Consider the following 7,847-nt stretch of genomic DNA (forward strand, 5'->3'; position numbering starts at 1 on the left):
TGTAAATAAACTGAACCCAAATCCTGGCTTCCAGAGAAAATAAACTACCACCGGAGACAAGAACATCCAACTGCTGATATGCAGCCATGCCCATCATGCCCTGCAGCTCAAAGGAAAAAACAAAAACAAAAACAAAACAAAGAAGGGAAAAACAAGTGGACAGGAAGTGGTCACTGATTATTGCTTGTATGCTGCCATTGCTGTCTGTGCTGTTTGTCTCAGAGGCGAGAGCCTTGTTGGTGGAGTCAAGGTTGATGTTGAAGGCATGGCATGTCTGCATGGTGGAATCCACTTGTTAATTCAGTCTAAGCCCTTGGCTTCCTCGAAGCTGGTGATCTTATGTTGTGAAAATCCTTTGATAGAGCTGCCCAGGGTTTGCTTCACACCAGAGAGCACTCCGATAAGGAGCACGCTGCCAGTCCGGGTCAGGCCTTTGTCAGCACGCTCTCATTTTCTTATCTGAGAACCGAGAACACTCTGGTCATTTTGCTATTGCTCATATCTTGTTCCAAGTCACCTCCTTCTGGGCTGCAGCTGTTGCTCCATCACATCCATCTTCTTCCGACCCTAATCCATCATCTGAGCAGATGTTGAGGACGTTCACCAGCATCTCAGTCACGTTTTCCCCAAGAAATGGCAGGGACCCGGTGAAGGTGTCCATGAAATTTAGAAGTTGGTATGGATGGGGAGAACAGTTGGATCACCTGTTACTCATAACGTTGTTCTCATACTTCAGTGCTGCAGCTTTGTTATTGTATACATCTAAGTAATTCGGTGCTGAACATTTTTACTTAGAGAAGGGAAGCCTATTGTTTGGCTTTTCCTGGTTTTTATTTTTTTTTCTTTTTTTTTTTTAGAGGTTTTTTTTTTTTGCTATAGGGCGCGTGTGTTCGCCAGACAGAGACAGAGAGATAGAAAGCGAGAAATCACCCCGCGGAGAGGATGGCCAAGATCCCTTCTCCTCCATTCTCCTCTTGGGATCTTGAGCATGCACACACTTGCGCCCGGTGTGAGTTTAAGCCACCGAGTCCAGGACTTGAACCGTGGTGGACTATGTGGGAGTCCAGCAACATAGCCTTTACGCTAACTACTGGCCCCGGCTTTTCCTGTTTATAAGAAAACCTGCATCTTGGGTTTCATGGGCTCGGAGTATATAAAGCGAATTATTGTGTTGTAAGACTTCACATACAGGGACCAGAAGATGGTGTAATGGTTTCATTGCTGGACTCCCATGTAGTCAACTGTGATTTGAGTCCTGGACTTGGTGACGTAAAACTCACGCTGGGTGCATGTGCATGCATGTTCAAGATCCTGAGAGGAGAGTGGAGGAGAAGGGATTGCGGTGTGGCCATATCCCCACTCGTGGCGATGGTGTGTGTGTGATTTCTCGATTTCCATTTCTCTGTCTCTCTAGTGAGTGCATGTGCCCTATAGCAAACATCTCTATCTAAAAAAAAAAAAAAAAAAAGAATTCACATGCAACTGGGTAACTAGAAGTATGAACACCTGACTGCGTTGTGAGTGAAATGTTCCTGAGTCTTCTCATTTCCAAAGTCCTCTCGGGAGTCTAACCATGAGATATCACACACAGGTCCAAAAGCAAGTGGTTCTTTGAATCAGTCTAATTTTCTGATGTCATCTAAAGTGTTCATCTCTGGAGACAAACCACTATGTACACAGAGGACTTGTGGTTTATCAGAGAAGCCAGGGGAACACAGTCAAAGGCATCCATACAGGTGTCATAAACATGTTCTAAGTACTTTATATTACATTCTTGCTTAAATGTGAAATACTCTGTTAGATGTCTACATTTGTGATTTCTACGCAGTAAAAACAGTGTTTTGGCATAAAGTATATTCAAGGCTCACAAATACAGCACACATTTGATACTGAAGCACTGGCCTCTGTCAACCTAGTCCCCCAGAAGAGATTGTGAGTGTGGGCAGGAGATCCTCCCACTTCAAAGAGCTTCATCAAGTCAAAGACTTATCCATGGATGTCCCCCCAAACTGGGACTGGCACATGGATATCCAGCAAGTCTTTTTCCTGTCAAAGAATCAAAGCACCCTCTGTTATCTGTTATTATTCTCAATGCCACACTCTCTTCCAGATGGCCCTCCTTTATGAGATGTGCCTTTGAGATATCCACACAAAGTTTCCCATCATTATCAAACACTTCCCTTGCTGTGAGATGGTGACTTGGAGGAAATGGGACAACCTTCGCTGCTCCCACACCTGCCTCGGTCTCCTCCCATATCCTGATTCTCCCTGGTAATCCACTGAATTTTGTCAAAATACATTAACATGGTGTTGGAACAACTAGGAAAGAAATAGAGAGATAGATATACTTACAGTACAAGGAAATCCAGGTTAAATGAAAGTTTTACTTTCTTTTTGGTATAGTAAGCACTTTATGTGTGACTTTGAAAGTAATTAGAATGTGGACTGCATTGTGCGAGCTTTGCCTATTCCTTTTGGTGGAAGTGGGAGATGGCTTTTAACATGACTTCAATGATCCCCACTTTCTAGTACTCATGCTGTTTTGTAATCCTTTTTCCTATAGGTAAATCAAGGGTGGGATATTAGATATAAATTTAAAAAAGTCTTTTTTGAAATTTATTTTATAGATTTATTGATTTTCTATCAATGCTACTTGAAAGAGTATGTGGTGATCATCAGAAACGTGACCAAAGAGTGGTTAACTTGATGGTCCTGAAGTCGTGAAGAAGTCTAGGTGAGGGAATTTGCAAGTATATAACTTTCATTTATATTGCCTATTGTATAATTCCTTTACTGTAACTGATATTTTATAGGCCAATCATAAACTCTTAAATTCATCTGTAAGTTGTCTATTATGATGAATTCTAAGAATGAATATTATTATTATTTAGAGAGGGATTTTTGTTATAGGGCGTGTGTGCTCGCCAAAGAGATAGAGACCGCTCGCCAAAGAGATAGAGACCGAAAGCAAGAAATCACCCCCCGGGGGGCATGGCCACACTGTAATCCCTTCTACATTCACCTCTTGGAATTTTGGGCACTCATAGGCACCTGACGTGAGTTTTAAGCTGCTGGTCCAAGACTCAAACCATGGTAGGCTAAGTGGCAGTCAGCGATGTAATCAGTACGCCATCTGCTGGTTCCAAATGAATATTACTAACTGCATTATTAAAATAAGCTACATTTAAACATTAGGTTTTATTATTTTTTTCTATGAAAGTAATACACGAAAGGATTGATCTTTCATTTAAACATGATTTTTCTATTGTTGACAGCAACGACAAAGGATCTGGAGAGTATGACTTAGATGGATGGCTATTGTCTCATTTCAAAAAATATGAGATCAGATTGAAGAATCCTATTTTATTCCCTAGACATCTAATACTTCTTGTGGTGTAAGTCAGATGGTTACTAACTTCAGTTCAGTGCCCACTGTGCTACCTTTTGCAGCTACTAATATTTTTATGGGTGACTAACATTTTGTTAAATTCTGCAGTAATATAATTCTGACTTATTTGGTTCATGAAGCTGCCTTACCTTATGCACAACATTTAAGCAATGATTGATTACCACATTCAGTTGTACGATCAGTCTAACACAAGTAATTAAAAAGTTTGTGCTATTAAATAATTTTATGAACCTTTAAGTAAGAAGCAGATTATACAATTGATGTGATTAGTATCCTGATTATTAATATTGTTGGCCATGAAGCAGTTCTGCATCTAACTGGAACCTATGTAAAACTGCTCCAGGGGAAAAAAGTAAGAAAATGCTGTGAGATATTAATCATTCATTTGGAAAAGATTCCTACTGGTTGGTCTTGACGAGATGTGGATTTCATTCCATCAGCTTTTCTGGGAGAAGCCTAGGCCCCTATCTCCATAAAATAAGCACTGGCAATCTGGGTATCACAATCCAAAGATACCTGTAGTCTCTCTCAGGTATTTTTACTTATTTTAAAATTTTTATTTCTTAAAGTTTATTTATTTATTCAGAGAGAGAAAAGGAGAGACTGCTGATGGGGTGGATCTTCATTCTGCAGGCCTCCCCAAGTCTCAGCTGACTGGATCATGGACTTGCTCATATGTGCCTAGATACTCAGGGAAGTCTCTGGACATGAACCTATGGCTTTTCCCATAGAGAACCACTGAGCTCTACCTGGTCTGTTCTTTTAAAAAAGGTGCTACGGAAGTTTCCTGCAGTGTTTCTCTGGATGTGAACAGAAAGATCTTTCTTTCTTTCTATTTATTTTTTAAGGAAGATTTTTACTATAGGGTTTGTGTACTTGCCAGAGAGACAGAGAAAGACAGAGAGACAGAAAGAGAGAAATCACTTCTGAGGGGGGATGGCCATGCCACAATTCCTTCTCCATTCTCCACTCGGGATTTTAGTCATGCATGTACATGCACCCAGTGTGAGTTTCAAGCCTCCATGTTCAGGATTCGAACTGCAGTTGACCATGTGGGAATCCAACAATGCAATCATTATGCCTTCTGCTGGTCCCATGATCTCAAGTTAATAGGTCACTTTGGTTAACTAGGTGACTTTTGCCAATAGGAATCTTTTCCCACAACTGAGTAGAAATTTGAGTTTGTACTATATTTCAGTTGGAGGGACAAGAAAATAAAGTACCACATTCTTGGTAGCATGTAACTTTCGTGACATTGAAGGGCCTATGTACATGCCAGGATAAAATAACGCATTATCCAAGGAGACACGACTTCTTGCCCTCACTGGCTTTATATCTGGAAAACTAGAGTACAACTTGCTCCAAATGAACTTTCACAAATTCCGTGGCTTTTGTGACTGGCAGACTACGGGACTTCCCTGCCTGTCTCTGAAAGATGACTTGATGAGTTTATTAGGATGTTAACACATGCAGAAAACGAGAGCGGGGAGACCCAGAAGCATCCTGTTGTTCACAGTATTCCAATTTCTCAGAATCTGATGCTTCCTAAAAGTACTACAAGGGACCTAGCATTTTGTGGAAATAATGTAGAACTGGGAGTCAGAATAGTTCAAATCCAGGATTTGTCAACTACTAGTTACTTGACCTTTGGCAGATTACCAAGAGTCCAGAGGTCTTCATTTTCTAATTTGTGAGAGGAGAATAATCTTACCTACACAGGATGGTTGTAAGATTTAAATTTTATTTCTAATGCAGCACATGGTGTACATTAGGCATGTAATGACTATTAGCTGTTGTGTAGAATGGCTTACTTCACGAAATTGTTGATCATCCCAATTTATAGCAATAACTAGTTACTAATATATGTGTGGTGGCTTCCAAATTAACGTATGCTTTCAACTTTGCTATGTCATTTGATACAGCAAAAATGAAGGATTAAAGCCCTTAAGAAGTGTAGAGGAATAAAATAAAAAGTGTCAGGTCTTGGGACCAACAGATGGCATAATAATTACATCACTGGACTCCCACATAGTTGACCACAGTTCAAGTGCTGGTCTAGGCAACTTAAAACTCACGCCATGCATGCACACACGCCTGGCATGAGTTTAAGCCACTGGGTCCGGGACTTGAACTGCAGTCAACTACATGGGAGTCCAGCGACAGCCATTAAGCCAACTGCTGGTCCCCCAGGCATAAACTTTTTCATGATTCAGGGCTGGTAGAGGGTGGGGTGACGATGTTAGGGTTCTGTTAGGGGTGCTATTGATCTCTTTATCTATGTCTCTGTTGGTCATGGAAAAAATCAATAAATAAAGTTAAAAAAAATAAAGAACTGGGTGTGTTGATGTGTGTTTATAGTACCAGCTTAAAAATACCTATTAATGCCTAAAAAAACCCAACCCTCCAAAACAAAACAAAACAAAACAAATAAAACTGCAGAGTTGAGATTTGACTCCAAATTCCATTTTCGTTAACATGATAAAGCACTGCCTTTCAAAAATATGTTTCCCCTTTGAACTCCTATGCAATATTGTTTTCACTATGCATTTGACACTTATTACCCATTGCCTTATACAGTAATTTCTTTTTATGGATCTATGTTCTGCTTTTTGAGTGAGTTAGGAATGGGGACCATCCTTTATGAATCTCTGTAGCTTCCACAATGTCCTAGCTTAGTGCCTGCTCTGAGAAAACACTCAATAAAATTGGATTGATGTATCAGTGGGGGCTCAGAAACAGAAATAGATGATTCTGGCTAAACTAAGCAAGGAGCAATCTATTGAAAAGCTCTTATGGGCTCACATTATTTATGGGAAACTGAGGAACTGAGCTGGAAAAAGCATCCAGAGCACGTTAGAGATGAAACACATTGGGTTTGTTGTAGAAGTGTAGTCCAGCCTCTACTGCTTAGAGGAAGAATTAGCTGTGTATCATTTTCAATTTCCGTTACCCCACTCCAGAATTCTATTTCAGAGAGTATTTCATGGAATATCTTGGGGCATGGGTCTGTCTCTTGGCTAAGGGAAGCTGAACATCTGATTAGAGTCCCACAAGACCATCTCCAGTGGGCATAGAGTTAACTTTTCAACATGAACTTTGGGTGCTGTTTAAAAAAAGAAATAGGTAGTGGCCTTCAAACACAAGTAGTACACTAATATTGATGAGTTCAATCACTTTAAAATACCTTGTTAATCCTTTTCAATTTTGCATGAATCCTAGATTAAGGAATTTAGAGAATGAATGATACAGGTCTATAAAATGTATTTTAAAAATATTTAAAGCTGTGGCATTTTGGAGTTTTAATATTTCATTTTTCAGGACCAGCAGATGGTTAATAGCTACTTCACTGGATTCCCACATTGTTGACTGCAGTTCAAGTCCTGGACCCGGTGACTGAAAACTTATGCAGAGCATATGGGCATGCATGCCCAAGATCCCAAGAGGAGAGTGGAGGAGAAGAGATTGTGGTGTGACTATCCACCCTGGAGGGTGAAAGTGAGATACTTTCTGTCAGTTTCTCTCTGTCTCTCCAGTGAGAGCATGTTCCCTATAGCAAAAATCTCTCTTAAAAATTTTTTTTTCATTTTTTCCCCAGGTTTTAAACCATACAAATGTGCTTGGAGAATACTAAAAGGAGGATCACATGTAATTTTGTTAAAACTATCTTGTTATATAAGATAATAGAGATAATTTTGAATATTAATTCTACCATTTGTCACATTGATTTTCTTTATCAGTTATCACAGTAGGTATAAAGTGTTAAGCAAATATTATATTCCAGGCATTGAGCAAGGTGTTTTACATTTGTTACTTTACATAATTCCTGAGAAGTAGGGGCTATTAGTTTCATTTTAGGAATGAGAAAAGAGAGACAAAACAAGATTAAGGAATTTGCCTTAAAAACATTCAGAAGTTAAGCAATTCAGTTCAGATTTAAACCCAGGCTAAGAAACCCAGACTCCTCTTACTAAATCATTCTGTATCTCAATATCAGGGACTTTTATGATATAACTTAAAGATGAAATTGAAAAATTTGATGGAGTGTGTTCAAAGGACATTTGCCATCTTGGTGACTTATAAAATATGTTTGACAGCCAAATAGAAAATGAGTGTAATGCAAAAATATAGTACTTAATAGTATATGGTAAGACTACATGGAAGAAATGGAGCGGTAATCTTTTTGTAGATTTAACCATAAATAATATACAATATGAAAAACTTAAAAGCTATATATATTTGATTCTTTCTATAGATGGAAAAAAGCACTTTTCTCAATATTTCAAAATCGCTAAGCCAGCCAGTGGTGTGAATGGTTAAGGCGGTTGCATCCCACGTGGCTAACTTTGACATTTGAGTCCAGCAGTGGGGCCTTGAGAAACATGCCAGGTGTGTGTGTGTGTGTGTGTGCCCAAAATCCCAAGAGGAGAATGGGTAGAGG

General features: G+C 39.4%; 1 pseudogene; it reads right to left on the minus strand.

The window, feature by feature from the left end:
* Window positions 1–3,133, minus strand: part of LOC102497286 (serine/threonine-protein phosphatase 2B catalytic subunit alpha isoform-like) — a 4,603-nt pseudogene extending 1,470 nt beyond the window's left edge.
* Between the last annotated feature and the right edge of the window lie 4,714 nt (window positions 3,134–7,847).

The sequence above is a fragment of the Tupaia chinensis genome, unplaced genomic scaffold (assembly GCF_000334495.1).
Source record: "Tupaia chinensis unplaced genomic scaffold, TupChi_1.0 Scaffold000395_1, whole genome shotgun sequence".
In the NCBI taxonomy this organism is placed as follows: domain Eukaryota; kingdom Metazoa; phylum Chordata; class Mammalia; order Scandentia; family Tupaiidae; genus Tupaia; species Tupaia belangeri.